General features: G+C 42.7%; 1 long non-coding RNA gene across 1 annotated transcript; it reads right to left on the bottom strand.

Annotated features, from left to right (window-relative positions):
- Positions 1–945: 945 nt before the first annotated feature.
- On the bottom strand, positions 946–4,172 carry LOC107323035 (uncharacterized). The gene is made up of 2 exons (XR_001559138.3): positions 4,051–4,172; positions 946–2,959 (listed from the first exon to the last, which is right to left on the bottom strand). It is a non-coding gene; the product is annotated as an uncharacterized LOC107323035 (long non-coding RNA).
- Between the last annotated feature and the right edge of the window lie 9,843 nt (positions 4,173–14,015).

Raw genomic sequence — 14,015 nt, forward strand, 5'->3', positions numbered from 1 at the left:
TTTGAAGTGTACCCGGCTGTTTTGTTGGTAACCACCAACGTGAATTATTTCTTACCCGTTTTAATCAGGCAAAGTGAGCATTTGGGGTTAGAGGGAAAATGTCCTTACGAGGTTACTGGGTTACACCGCACGCCTGTGGTGCTTCCCACACTGCAGCAGCCAGGGAGCACTACCTGCACAGGACGCTGTGTGCAGGCAGCCAGCGGGCTCCAGCAGTGGCTCAGAGGTGGCCAAGCTCAGCTATTCAGCTGATCAACACCTGTGCTGGTCTTTGTGTGCTTCCCTGTGCTGTTTTAAAATCTACTGCTTATTGTTCCTGCAGTTGTTCTAGTGAAAGCCCATCCTCACACACTGCCCTAGTTTGGTGGTATTTCCCATCCCTGCAGGTAAACCTGCCTCTGGTTGCCCTTCTCTGGCCATTCCTGTTGGAAACTTGGCTGTTGTGGAGTGATTGAAGTTTGGGCCAGATTTCTATTTTCATGCACACAGAACCACTGACACTTCTCTCCAAGATTTGCTTCTCTTCTTTCGCTATATCTATCTATATAAAAGCAAGATTTCTTCTAGCAGTATAAGGGGTGTGAATTTGATTTGTTGGAGGATGAGGGAAGGCTGTTGTAAGTGTTCTCCTCTCAGTCACTCAAGCCTGAGGTCAGATTGGAAGGGGTGCAGTCACAGTTTATCTGTGGTGATGAACTTTCATTATTTTAATACCCTAAACAAGATACCTGCTAGCAACAAAACCACTTCCTTTGTACCACTGGTTTAAAAAAAACCCACCTGGGTCTGTGTATTATTTTATGCTAGACATCTGAAGTCTGCACTTCCTGAAGCAGTAGAACAGCTGAGGCCATGAGCTCAGTGCTCAGCTGGCAGAAGGGTCAAATCATGGCAGGTTCATCTCTCATTGTTTGACGAATCTCTCAAGTTAAATGACTTGATTCATTCCTTTTATCTGTGTTTATTGGGCTACACTTCAGGGGAGGAAAAAACGTGGAGGAAAAAAGCAAAAAGTAGATAGAAGTTGTCGGGCGAGCAAACCGCAGCTAGAAGGGTGCCGTGATGTTCAGGAAGTACTTTGGAGAAAGTTACTGAGGTCTACAGTGCACGTAATCATTGCAAAACCTTTCACAGCAAACTGAATCTAACAGATCTGAGCCTTTTAAAGGCAAGAGAAGGCAAAAGCTCTTACTTTCCCCCTAGTACATTAATACAGTCCCTGGGTAATTTGTGGGAATATCACCACTGCCTGAGATGGAGAGGGAGGAGGAGGAGGAATCATTGTTTTGAGTCTATGTTAAAATCTTTTAGATTCTGTTTTGACTATAGCAGTTCAGTATAAAGGTGTTCATAGTGAAAATGTTATTAAGGAATAAGAAGTGAGGAGGAAGTGAGAGATTTGTGAAGGTTAACCATAGAAGCCCAATCTAAAGGCATACCACAGCAAAATTCTTCCATTCAGACTGTGTGGAATACCTGAATTCCTTTTCAGTTCCCACCGTGTTCTGCAAAGAAAGCTGCAGAAGGTGAACATGGAAGGAAAAAGTAAGATCCGAGAAATGTGCCCTAATAGACAGAAATATATGTTGGAACAAAAATAGATACAGAACTGTCATCACACCCTTAGTGATACTTTTTTTCCATCCACTGATGTGGTATACACTTTCAAGTCTATTGTAAAGCAATTAAAGGCTTTTTGTTCTAGCTTACACTACAAGTTTTTCTGGGGTATTTTTAATACGAAGATAGATCTGTTAGATCCCTCACCTGGACAGACACCAACAGCAGCACCTTGACACTGACTTTAAACATTAAACTGGTTATCTGAGACTTGGAAAGTACAAACCATTTTGGTGAGGCAGCACTCACAAATAGTATTTCTATGGATAAAAAAGCTTCCTTGCTCTTCCTAGGACAGCACAACATGTCCACGAGGTGAGATGTTGTAAGACATTTGTCTTCCTAGTTTTTGAATTACTGTTGGAAGTATAAAAATATTAAACATAACGCTGTTCCTTCTTCTCTCAGTTACAGAAATACAGAAGTAAAATGCACAACTTGGTAAATATCTGCATGCACTTCTGCAAATGCTGTGTTTCATTTTGTTAGTACAGCCCGTGTGTATTTGCATGACTTTGTTTACAAAGGCCGCGTTGGTTTCATGCAGTGGGCAGCAGCTGAGAGATTTGAAATGGGCTCAATTGGGGGAAAAGTGGAGAAAGTGTAAAACATGTCCATGGGCTGGGGAGAATGGAGAACGGAGGATTTCTGTGTGCAGATTGCAATCTCTCTCACTTGTTGCTACAGATTATGCTGAAGGGATCAGCTGTGACAATGGAACGAGCAGCACCTGCCAAGTGTTCACATAAGCAGAGTTCCTCTTTTCCCTTCCTCTCTCCCTCCCCGGCTCTGCAGGCTGTCAGCTCGGCAGGATTCCTTGCCATGATTGGCGACCCTGTACGTAGCAGGGGGGTTGAAACTAGACAGTCTTTATGGTCCTTTTCAACCCACTCTATGATTCTATGATATGATCCACAGCTCCATGCACACCCTCCTGCTCTGAACTCAGCTCCAGCACAGGAAGAAACTTTTCCTCTTCCTCTCTGACAAAGCTGTTCTGCTTCTGGGTAGGAACCTGGGCACCAGCATATATACAGTCATATCTGAACAGTAAAAAATTAATCTGGCACCCCAGCTACTGGAGCCCATTCAACACAGAACTTTTCACCATCCCCTTTTTGGAGGTCCTCAGTTCCTCTTTTCCTCTTCTCCATTCAGCGTTTTAAGGGTACAGGAAAGTAGAAATGTTCCAGATTTCCCACTAGGTGACTGTCTGCATCTTTGGCTACTACAGCTGTGAGGATCCAGAGCTACTGAGAGTTGTGCTGCTGCTGCTGCTGGAGGGTCCTTAGTGTAGAGATTGGATCATTCAGCGCTGAGTGGAAAAGCAGTTTGTGTCCTGCAGACAGTGATAAAAGAACACATCTGGGTTATTACGGTGCGCTGATAATAAACTGTCTTTGCTAATAACAAAAGGATTTTATGAACAGTTTTCCCTGAAGCCATTCAGAAAAGAATTCTCATTTGAGTCATTTCAAATCATGTATTTATATTCTGAAAAAACAACAAAGCTTTCACTCAAGTCTGAGCCTACTGCTGCATCAGACCTGGGAGAGCAGGCCAGGAGTTCTCCTTCTGATAGCAGTGTGTGTCATTTATATGCAGGAAGAGCAAAAGGGAGCATAAAGCAATTAGGATAACTAGGATGTCCCACAGAGGAACTACTTACATGGTGGTACATGATGATGGTAGATCCTTGGTGCTTCAACTAGATTAAAAAGCAAACATTTTAAGGCTGAGCCTGTTAACAGCCTTGCTTATGCCAGAGTCCAGTATGGAGCAAACTGGGAGTGCTGGCACAGGTCTGGGTGCATGGCTGGATGCCTGTGAGCAGAAAGCCCATGGGTGCTGTCCTTAAGGAGCTGCACTGTGGCAGCTGGCTGTTGTCTGACTGCTCCCTGCATCCCTGTGCTCCTGAAATGGGAGATGGTATTTGTGGCTTTGTGCTCTGTGAGACCACCCCCCTGCACCTCAGCCTGTAAGCTGTAAAATGGATCTGATAGTGCTGTGTAGGGAGAAATAAAAGCACCCAGGACACTAATAGCAAATAGTACTCGCTGGCAATTTGGAATAACAAATGTGCTTTGAGTAACCCAGATTTTTTTAGTGGGATGGAACAGGCAATAAAATAAAAGACCAGAAACTGCTGGGATGGTCTTACAACGTTCTAGTTGAGAAATGCTGCTTTTATTGAAGAAAATGAAATTCTTTAAATTCTTTCTAATGCAGCAGTGCACAGAACCCAGAAAGAATTTTGTCTCCAATTGTGTCTTTTACTGCTTTCCCCTCCAAAGCTTGTATTAAAAATTAAACCCCAGCTTAAATATACCTTATTATTTATCTGAAGGTGTAATTTATGACACGCAGGGCAATCCCTATGGCTCCCTTGGCACTCAGTGGGGCTGTGCTTTGCCCACCCCCCCCTCTTACCTGCAGTGTTATGTCCGGGTGTCAGAGCAGAACTGCAGCGATGCCTTTACAGCCCTGGCACTGTCAGATCTGCTCGAGGAACACAATCTTTAAATCCAGCTGAATTCAACGCTTGTATTTATTAACAAAGTGGCTCTCAGCCAGAATGCTGCACACGTAACCTGTTGGGCCATAATGCTGCCTTTGTGAGGATATCTGAATTTCTGGAATTCAGACCCACCAATTTGCTCGATGAACCAGAAAGCGTTTCTATTTCTTGGCTGGAAGAATTAGGAAAAATGACCCGCCTGGCATTTCTGGGGCCTGTGATAAAAGTATTTGTGAACTTTATTCTTCTGAGTCACTCCTGTACATTCCGGGTGTCTATGGATGACCGCATTAGAAGGAGAAGGGAAAATCCCCAACTCCTCCAGTACTGAAACAGAAAATATTGTAATTTCCTGCTTGCTTTTTCCTAGAAACAGCCTCAGAAGGACTTCCTAAAAGAAAGCTGGTGTGTAATGTGGCAGATTGGGACGGGAGATTTGTGCAGTAGAACTGGAAAGACTTTGGGAAGATCGATGAAGGAATTTTTGTGGCTTTTTAATTCCTTCTAATTATAAAGGGCAAGAAAGCAGCTTTTGGCAACAGAGGGATTGCTGAGCTTTCATTTGTGATTCTGCAGAGAAGAGCAAAGAACCTGTGAGAAGTATTTGGTGTTAAATTTATTCTCTTTTGTCCCTTTTCAAATTATTTTTTATCAGTAACAAAGCTTTAATCCTCCCTTAGGAGGTGTGAAAAAAGAGTGCAATAATTTCTTGCATTACTTATCGGACAGTTTGGACATCGGCAGAGCACCCTTTTGGTAATATGAGGGCCAATAATGTTTTTAAAGAAGCATTTAGTGAAATGAACACCAGTTGTTGCGTGCTATTTAGGCCCAAATCCCTCCCCTTCCTGACTGCTCCGTTTTGGTTGCCTTGGCTGTAGTGAGACTGTTACTTCATTAAGTCTGCATCCATCAGAATGTGTTAGGTTTAGCAGTCGCACTTCTAAATAAAATTAGTGAGTGAAAAGAGAGCCCCTTCCTGCTGTCTGCTACTAATGCTTTCTTTAATCAAAAAGGCAAAATGTATTAATGCATAAATGAGCGTACATCGTACGGAAGAAAATCTGTGTTATGGCTGCAGTAAATCCTTACAGTTCGGTTGCAGAGTTTTGTTAAGAAAAGGTCAATGGATTTCCGATAACCCCAATAAGTCAGGCTGAGAGCTTCAACGATGCGGGATGAATTGTGGGGAGTTTTGTCTTTTAGATGTGGATGCAAAATAACGCTTGGAAATGTATCCTGCTGTCTTCTCCCCACTGGGGAGAGAAGGCTACGGCATATCAGTAGCTCTCATTTCCTTTGCCATTTGGTTCTGCTCCTTCAGGCCCACACATTTATGGCCTTTGGGAAAAGGAGTGAACTACACTTGGGGCATGTTGACTGGGTGCTGGAAAAAGCCCTTCTGGCACAGTCGTCTGATAAAGAATTTATCAGGTTTTATGGCAAATTGCTGATGTTTTCAGATCTCCTGTACGTCTGGTTTGGAAATAAAAGCCAACCCAAGGTCTCCATTTCACAGATGAGCCTTGGTGCAGGGATACTATACCCAGGGGGTGGGCAATAGTTCCCAACTTTGGACGTCTCTGGTTTCACTGGTGTGTAAACTACTGAGTGTAAGAGGAAGGTGTCTGACACATTCACTCACTTCTAAGATAAAAAATTGCACCATCTCCACGTGACATTTCAGTTTGGACATACCAGCAAATGTCAGAAACAAATGCTGTGCCTCATTCTTATTTTTATTTTTTAAGCCTTTCACTTCCTCTTTCCTTGTCTCCTCGGCCTTATTTGTTCCAAGGCTCTTTCGTTTCTGTGTATTTCATATCCCTTTAAATGTAAATGGAAGCTAGCTACTACAAGTGGACAAAGTGATTCTGAAGCTGTGATAAGGATGCTGCTGCACTGGCTCTGTCAGTAGATGTCTCTTACCACTCTTTTAATTGCTGGTTCGGCAAATATTGTTTCATTTACCAGCAGCCACATCACTGTTGCCCCTGAGCACCAGGTGCATGAGCTGCTCTCACAAATGAGGAACACACCACTGAAGCAACAAAGTACACACACCTGTGCTTTGTGTCCTCTCAGCTTCTGGCCACAAAGCTGAGCACTCTGGACAGCATGTGGAATGAGGGGAAATTCTTCATTTTGGATCTGAGTGCTGGAAAAAACACCTTTGCTTTACTTTTATTTTTTTTTCTTAGTCTATTAACTTGTTTCTGTTTCTGTATTACTTCAACTCCTTCTGTGTTGCTCCTGCCCTCTTCGGGTCACTCTCATCATCCCAGTGGTGCTCTCCTGCTCTCACTGGGGCTGGCTGCATCATGGGATATCACACTGGTTTGGCAAACCCGGTGCTGTTCTCATGTGTTTCTCTCTGCCAGCTCAGCCAGCAGCAGCATGGTGCCCTGAGGGCCTGCATTTATTCTTCCCAAGTAGTAATATTCAGAGGAAGCCTCATCTCCTTCTTTTACTTTTGAAGTTAACTCCAAAATCCGTAGCTCAGACTTTTACAGTATCTCACCTTACTGTGTTAGAAGGAGGCAGAGTAAATGCATGGGCTGGGACTTATCCTTCCTGCCACATGGGCAGTACGTGCTGGTGGAGAAGCAGTTCTGGACCCCACCTTGTCATGTGCGCCCACCAGCATCCCTGGACTTCCTCCTGTTACACAGCAGAGATCTGCTCTTAGAGATCCCACAGCCAGTGTTATAATCTAAAGCAGCACATAACCTGCCTGAAGACTTATTGGTGAAATACAATGAAGGAGCAATTGCTGGCTCCCGCTATGTTCTTGCCCCTGAGTGGAGCAGAGGTCAGAAGTAGGAAAGAGTCAAGCTTATGGTTTTGATTTCATATTAAAATGTTTTATTATGGCTTCATTTCATGTCCAGGGATCTACAGTTGAATCACACATCATTCGGCCTCTTAATTTCCTGTAATAAAAATATAAGTGCTCAGATAAAGAAGTTCAAAGACCTTTTCCTGAAAACCACGGGGGTGAGGGAGAGAAAATCTTCTCTACACTTCTCCCAGCTCTTAAACAGGACTACAGTGTTAGATTATTTGTTTGCATGGTGTCCTTCATCGTCACCATCTTCCCATCGGAGACTTTTGAAGTCCGTACTTTAATATATTTAGTAACTTGACAAACTCCATTTGTGGAGCTGGCTGGAAGAGGCACATAGTGCTGTTAGCCACACTTGGCAGCAGTGGGCCTGCAGCCCCACCATGGGAAGCAGTGAAGAAAACTGAGGAGCTCCATGAGCTGGTTGTTGCTCAACTGGGGGGTGAGCTGCAGGCCCTACCATGGGCAGGCCATAGACATTGCCCACTGAGAGCTGGGAGCATTATCTTAACTATCTTAAACCTGAGGCAGTGGTGCTTTGGTGCAGTGCTTTGGACAGCCTCGTGCTATAGGTATGTGTTTACTTTAAATTCCTGTTTGCATAACTCATTCTTCCAAAGGAGAAAGCTGTTATCTCCTCCCACTGAAATCAGAGATGCATGTGATTTCCCGTGCCTTCCTGCACTTGCTGTAAGGAGCTTGCTTTCTCCTGCCCACGGGTGCATTTTCCATAGCACCATGCAGTGCAAAGTCACGCTGTGATTGCTGAGACAAGGGGCAGCCATTGGGGCCTTTCAGTGAGTTAGCCTGATTCAGGACAGTCAGTCACTGGGATACTTCAACAGCATTGATAAACAAATTACTAGATGCTGTTATTTCTGCATCGTTTTCTGCCCGTGTTCCCTAAATCCCACAGAGGCCCCATCCAGCAGCAGCACAGTGACAGGGGTGCGGCAGCAGGCAGCGAGCGCACAGCACGAATAAAGGGAATGCGAAAGCTGGGCTGCATAACCCTGCTTGATGTGCGGTCTCCTCTGATATCACAAACTTTTTCTATTAGGAAAAAGAAGCCAGAAGCCTTTGCCTACCAAAAAAGAATCTTTGATCTAAGTCTTTTATGTTTCTCACTCTTCCCCCCACCCCCCCCCACCAGCCCCCTTTGCTAAAAGGAGCCATGCCAGCATTATAGAAATAGCATCTGCAAAACAATTTGCAAGCTGGCGTTGAATACATCTTGCTTTTCAAAAAGCAAATCTTTCACATGATGTCATGTGGTGATTTCTCTGATTTTGCATTTTTTAATGACCTGTGTGTAGAAGATAGATGTCTAAGGCATCAACCCTGCAAACAACTGTAAATATTTGCCTTGAGAAAGCATGTGGTATATCCTGTAATTCTTGGCTCAGCCACTTAATCTGGAGGCAGCTTAATTAGTTGTTAGTGGACTAAAGCAAAGAAAATCTTTTACAAATAAATTAAATAAACAACACGTGGTTTGATTTTTATGAAGTGCTATAGTCTGCTGTGGCTTTTGTGGAACCCAAGGGTGCTCATCACCTGGAAAGCTGGGCCCTGAACTCCCAGCTTGAAAGCTGTGATGTTAGCTGAGCATTTGGCGCTACATAAAATCAGCAAGTTAAGGGGTTTCAGAGATGATTGGTGGAGAACAGTCCTCTAATTCTGTGTTTGTTTTCCTGAATATGTGGCTGTAATCTCAGAAATACTGACCATCCTGCAGCTCCTGCTATTTTCTGTCCTGAGGAGAGGATAATGATGGAGATGTAGGCAGCTTCGGAGCATGGTTGTCCTGTGTGAAAAGCTCTATGCCGCTCTGACATATGGCTCCAAAGAAAAGCTCTATTTTTATTCTTATCTTTTTCCAGTGGGCTCTACAGGTGTGAAAAAAGATCTGAGCATTACTAAGGATAAATGAATAGGATCTGTATTCAGCACTGGGTTGGGATTCCAATTTCTTCTTAAAAGTATTAGAGCATATAAGGAGTGTCATAGAAAATAAAATACAAAACATTAATGGTGTGATGTCATCTGAAACACTGTGTTCAATCCTTTTTCAGCTAGAAGTAGTTCATAAATAAAGGTGGCTAAGAGATGAGTGACATGTTTAAGATGGCTGAAGGATATACTTTTTGCAGGGCAACACAAATATTCCATGGAATTCATTATCACAAGATGTTATTGAAGCCAAAGGGGGTTACGTGCATGTCAGAAATTGCCATCAGTACCTTAGAAAAGGTACTTAGGAAAGATATGCTACCTTCCCAAGCTCCAAGGCACGAGGTGCTATGAGCAGAAGTGTGTTAGAAAACAGATCTGTTGTGGATGGAGTCTTCTGGTACAAAGCTCTTGAATGTTCCTAGTATCAGGCTGACCAGCCTTGGGGAGAACATGATGATTTGTTGAGATCTTATTCAAAGTGGTGAGAACCACGTTGCAACTTATTCAGATACGTAATAGTGAGTTTATTATATCCCTAAAGTGGTCTTAGTTCTGTTTAGCTGCATTATTTACTAGTTGGGAGCCACAGAGGAATGAATGAGCAGCTCTGGGCTCACCTGCTGAAATCTGTGCTCATGCTTTTCCTAACTGAGAGGAGTTCAGGTCTTCACTGGTGATGTGCTGTTCCCCTTCTGAGCACCTGAGTTTGGTGGTGGCTTTTTGTTTCACTTTTGAAAACAGAGACCATCGTATTAAACTCAGATTCAAGAATTTCCACTCGCAGCCTTGGCGGTGCTGTTACCAAACTGTAGATGCAAATATTGTTCCCACTCCCTGGCTCCTGAGGAGAGCGTTTCATTGATATGTTAATATCTTCTTTTCTCTTCTTTCCAGCATCTAAGATCTAAAGGGCCGCAGTGTTAGATACAGTACTAGCACGAAACAAGAGTCACGTACCCGTTCTTAGTTAGAAGCTAAACATTTCTTTCTATGAATGTTTTCTGTAGGCACAATTGGCTGAGAAATGTTCTAATGTATGAGACTTTTCAGGCAATAGTAAATAACACCTTCCTGTGCCAAGCAACATGCTGCTTACAGCTGTAATGTTCACGTTGCTATTTGTCTGCTGCCTTTTCTACTAATATTACAATTAAAGTAGGTGTAGCATAAGGAATAGATATGAATTTTTACTGTATGTTTTGTGAATTTGAAGTGTCAATATGTAAAGAATTCAACATTCAGAAAATAGAGTCCTTACATCTGTAGAGGACTTGTGTGTTTTAGTGGAGGAAGAAGTCTGGTGGGTAATGAGAAAGAAGTGCTGAGTGGGTCTGAGCATTTCTCTAGAATTCAGGAGATTGGATTGTTCAGAAAATCCAACTGATTTTTAACACACCTTCTTCAGAGGACCCGGCCCAACCTCTTTTCTTTGTGCTCAAAGCAGCTGATGTGGAACAAAAGCACTGAAATTCAGTCTGGTTCTGGCTGAGCAAAGTCTGCCTTCCATGTACGTGGCTGAACAGGGTCACATCAGTGGGCGTTATGAACTTCCCCTTGTGTATGCAGATGCTGCAGATGGCAACACCTTTCAGATTTTCCCCATGAAATTACCCCCAAATATTTCAGGCAGTAGGAAGTGTTTCTTAGTCAGAAATCTTGCCCAGACGTCGAGCAGCTTCTAACAAAAGGCAGTGCTATTCATTGAGACACAAGCGTTTTTACTGTAAGCTACTGCTTGAGGGATTTTTGTATGAGTTTGTGTGCAAGAACTTCAAGTGAGTCATTAAGGTGACTATTTAAAAGGAAAATCCATTGTATCTCCGTAATTGCTTTCACACAATGTGTGTCTGAGTTCTGAGTCCAGTCCACAACCTGCACCTATGTAAAGCCTCCAAGCAGACGGAGCAGTCAGTATGCAGGAGTTCTGAACTGTGTAGGCAAGGTTTTCTCATTATGTGCTCCTTCTTCAAACTACAGCAAGGTGTTTCTGCCTCAGACGTGGTTCCACTTGGTCAACAGACAGGTATAATTTAATTGATAAAGCTGTCGCTGTAAGAACTTCCCGTGGTCATTGTTTGTGCATCTCTGTATTCACATAAGCCCCCAAACACAGTTTAATGTGGCTGCCAATTTGGGGAACTGATGTAAGGTGTGTTTTCATAGAGCATTTAGCTTACTCTGAGGTGGCAGTGCAGAAGCATTTCCTTCTGCCCCAGGTTTCAGGGCCCATCCCCAGGTTCTGCTCTCGGTGCTGCCCATTGGGCACAGGGTGCCCAGGGCTTTGTGCAGCCCTTCCCAGCACACGCTGATAGACAGATGGAGCTACAGGGATTTTAGTAGGAAAAATCTGATCCAGAACAGATTTGAGAATGTTTTGTGAAATTTTATGGTGATATGTTATGTATACAAGTGGAATATCCCAGAGTTTAATACCAACTAAAAGCTTTCCAGAGCTGAGTCTTTACACTGTGCCAGATCAGGGGTAATTGCTTTGCATCAGAGCTATAATAGAGTCACGCATAGTTACAACTTCGACCACATTTATCTGTGCTTTAGGTCTCTTACGTCATATTTATTCACAGTTTCAGTTTCTGATATCCCAGCACATAATCTTTTCTTGCTTATTCCAAAGTGTAATTAATTTCTCCCTAACTGAGCAAAGTATTCTCAAGAAACAAATCTCTATTTATGGAGTATTCCTGAAAATCTACAACAAAATCTACTGTTTCACAGCCAGTGCCAAAGAAATGGCACCATTCTGTTTCCTTTTCTGTTTATCTACTTCATACCATTTCGTGAAAGAAAAATATCTGCTGGGAATCACTTCTTGTTTAAACCTTCCAATCAAACACGAAGTGTTTTGCTGTCCGCTCATGGCTGGGATGGTTGTGATAGCAAGAACCTTCAGGACAAAGGAACTAAACAAAAAAGACATTTGGAGAATCATTAAACCACAACTGAGCCTAATTCTGTCTCTCTATTGGTTCAGAACGTGTCCAGTGTATTTAACATCACCAGGCAGCTGTGATGTGGAACAGGTAGCTGTTCTTCAGGAGGTTTTATTTTTATTACACCCGAGAATTGATATTTTAAAGTCTCTGGTGTAAATTTATCTCTCAGAAACAGTAAAATAAATCTGTAGTGAGTGCAGGGCATTCTCTGGTTTGGGATTGTGGCTTTCCAGTGCTGTTTGAGGGCTTTGTGTTCAGCTAATAAATAACACTGGAATGACATTTGGCCTTAAATATGTATTTAAATGAGTCACCTTGAATGAACTGGACTGCTTACAAGGAAGGAGCACTTCAGGAGGTGTTTTTCAGCACAGCTCAGGCAAGGCTTTCTTATCTGAACTGTAATTTATGGGTGCAGATTTCAGTAGCTTGAACCTCGCTCTATCTGATCTGTACTTCTGTATTCTGTATTCCTCAGAGGTAAGAAGTGACAATTCAGATTTTTGCTTGCACAACAAAAAGTGGTCAGAAGAAAGCAAAAGGAAAACAGGTGCCATAAGGGAGAAGTGCATTGATTTTATGGTTAAAACTCTTCCTCTTTTCTGGCAAAATACACCTATGAAATATAAGCTTTTGTAGAAGGGAGACTTCCTCATTCATGCACATCAATGCTCATTGCCTCCCAGGCCAGCTCTCAGCATGGTAAAACTGTGGCATTTTGGTAAGAGTGAGCTTTCCATGAGCCTGACAAACTGCCTGGGGACCTCAAAGCTTTCCACAATATCTTAAATGTTATTATTTAACATCTCACAGATGTGAGAGAGAATCCTGGATTTGTTGTTGGAACAGAGTGCGCTTTTACAAGGTTCAATCTGAGTCATTTTGATAACGATGGCAAAGCACAGGTGTGACAAATGGACTGAGCCACACGTGCATAATAGGAGAGAGAAGTTTATTTTGTGTTCTGTACTCAGCAGCGTCAGATTAAGAACTGTCAGAGAGTTGTTTTAGAGATTCTTTTTATTTCCTTCAGCTCCTTTTTGTTTCACCTTTGCTTCAGCAGTAGAGATTGCAGCCAGGGGATTTTCGTGCTGCCCCTGCATTAGCAACAGCCACCATTTCACAGCAATCCCAGCGTTAAAACCAAATGGTGGCACAAAGGGCTCTGCTCATCATTCATTCTCCAGATGTCTTTTTGCCTTTGCCACCCTCCTTGTTCTCCTCCTCCAATAAAACCTTTCGCTTACAGAAATTCAAAAAAGGGGCTTAATCCCGGCCCCGCAACGTCAGCCCCACAGGTTAATGCACACTTCAATAGTTAAAATCAAAGAAATGGGCCTTCTTACAATAGAGCCCTAAAAAAAAATCCCATGCATCTCTTTATAAGCCATCTAATCTCAAAAATCCTTATTACCTATCGTGTTACTTTAAATCACGGACATGAACGAAAGGGAGTCTTGGCATTCAATTATCCTTCTTGCTTTAACAAGGTGTGTATAATAAATGAGCAGTTCTTAATTGACTTCAATGCAATTTGATACTACTGGAGTAGGGGGAAGAGGGAGCCGGGAAGAAAGAAGGCGTGCAGCTTAGAAATGTTAGAGAGCTCACTTATTTGTAACACAAGGCATCACGGCATAGAATGAATCAGTATCCTGTAACAATATTGAGTGTAAAAATATTTACAGGCAATATTTGGTGAGTGATTGTGCTTTGCAGGTTTTTATGCTGTCATGTTGTACCATTAGCTGAAAGGTGACACTGTAAAGATTTGGACAGTCGTCACTAAAGGAGCGTGCTCAAAAATGCAAACACTCATTTCATAGCTTTCTTTCTGTCTTCCTTTAAATTAGGCTTCATAAAAACAGATAATGCAATAATAAAATCCCCGCTCATAAATATTTTATCTGAGCAGTGAATGTTGTTGGAATATATTCAGCCGCTATCTCTGAATTTAGATGGATTCCATCCATCTCTGTAAGTTACTCACAAGACAGTGGGCAGGTCTTCAGAAAAAGAAGACATTTGTCAGTAAATCCTGTTGGATCAGGTAATGACGTTTCTGTTTGGCGTTTCCTATGTAAACATAAGCCTTCCAGCCAGGGTTGTACAGCAGCTTTCACCT

This window comes from Coturnix japonica, chromosome 19 (genome assembly GCF_054131305.1).
Source record: "Coturnix japonica strain WE chromosome 19, WE-NBRP24, whole genome shotgun sequence".
NCBI classification, from domain to species: Eukaryota; Metazoa; Chordata; class Aves; order Galliformes; family Phasianidae; genus Coturnix; species Coturnix japonica.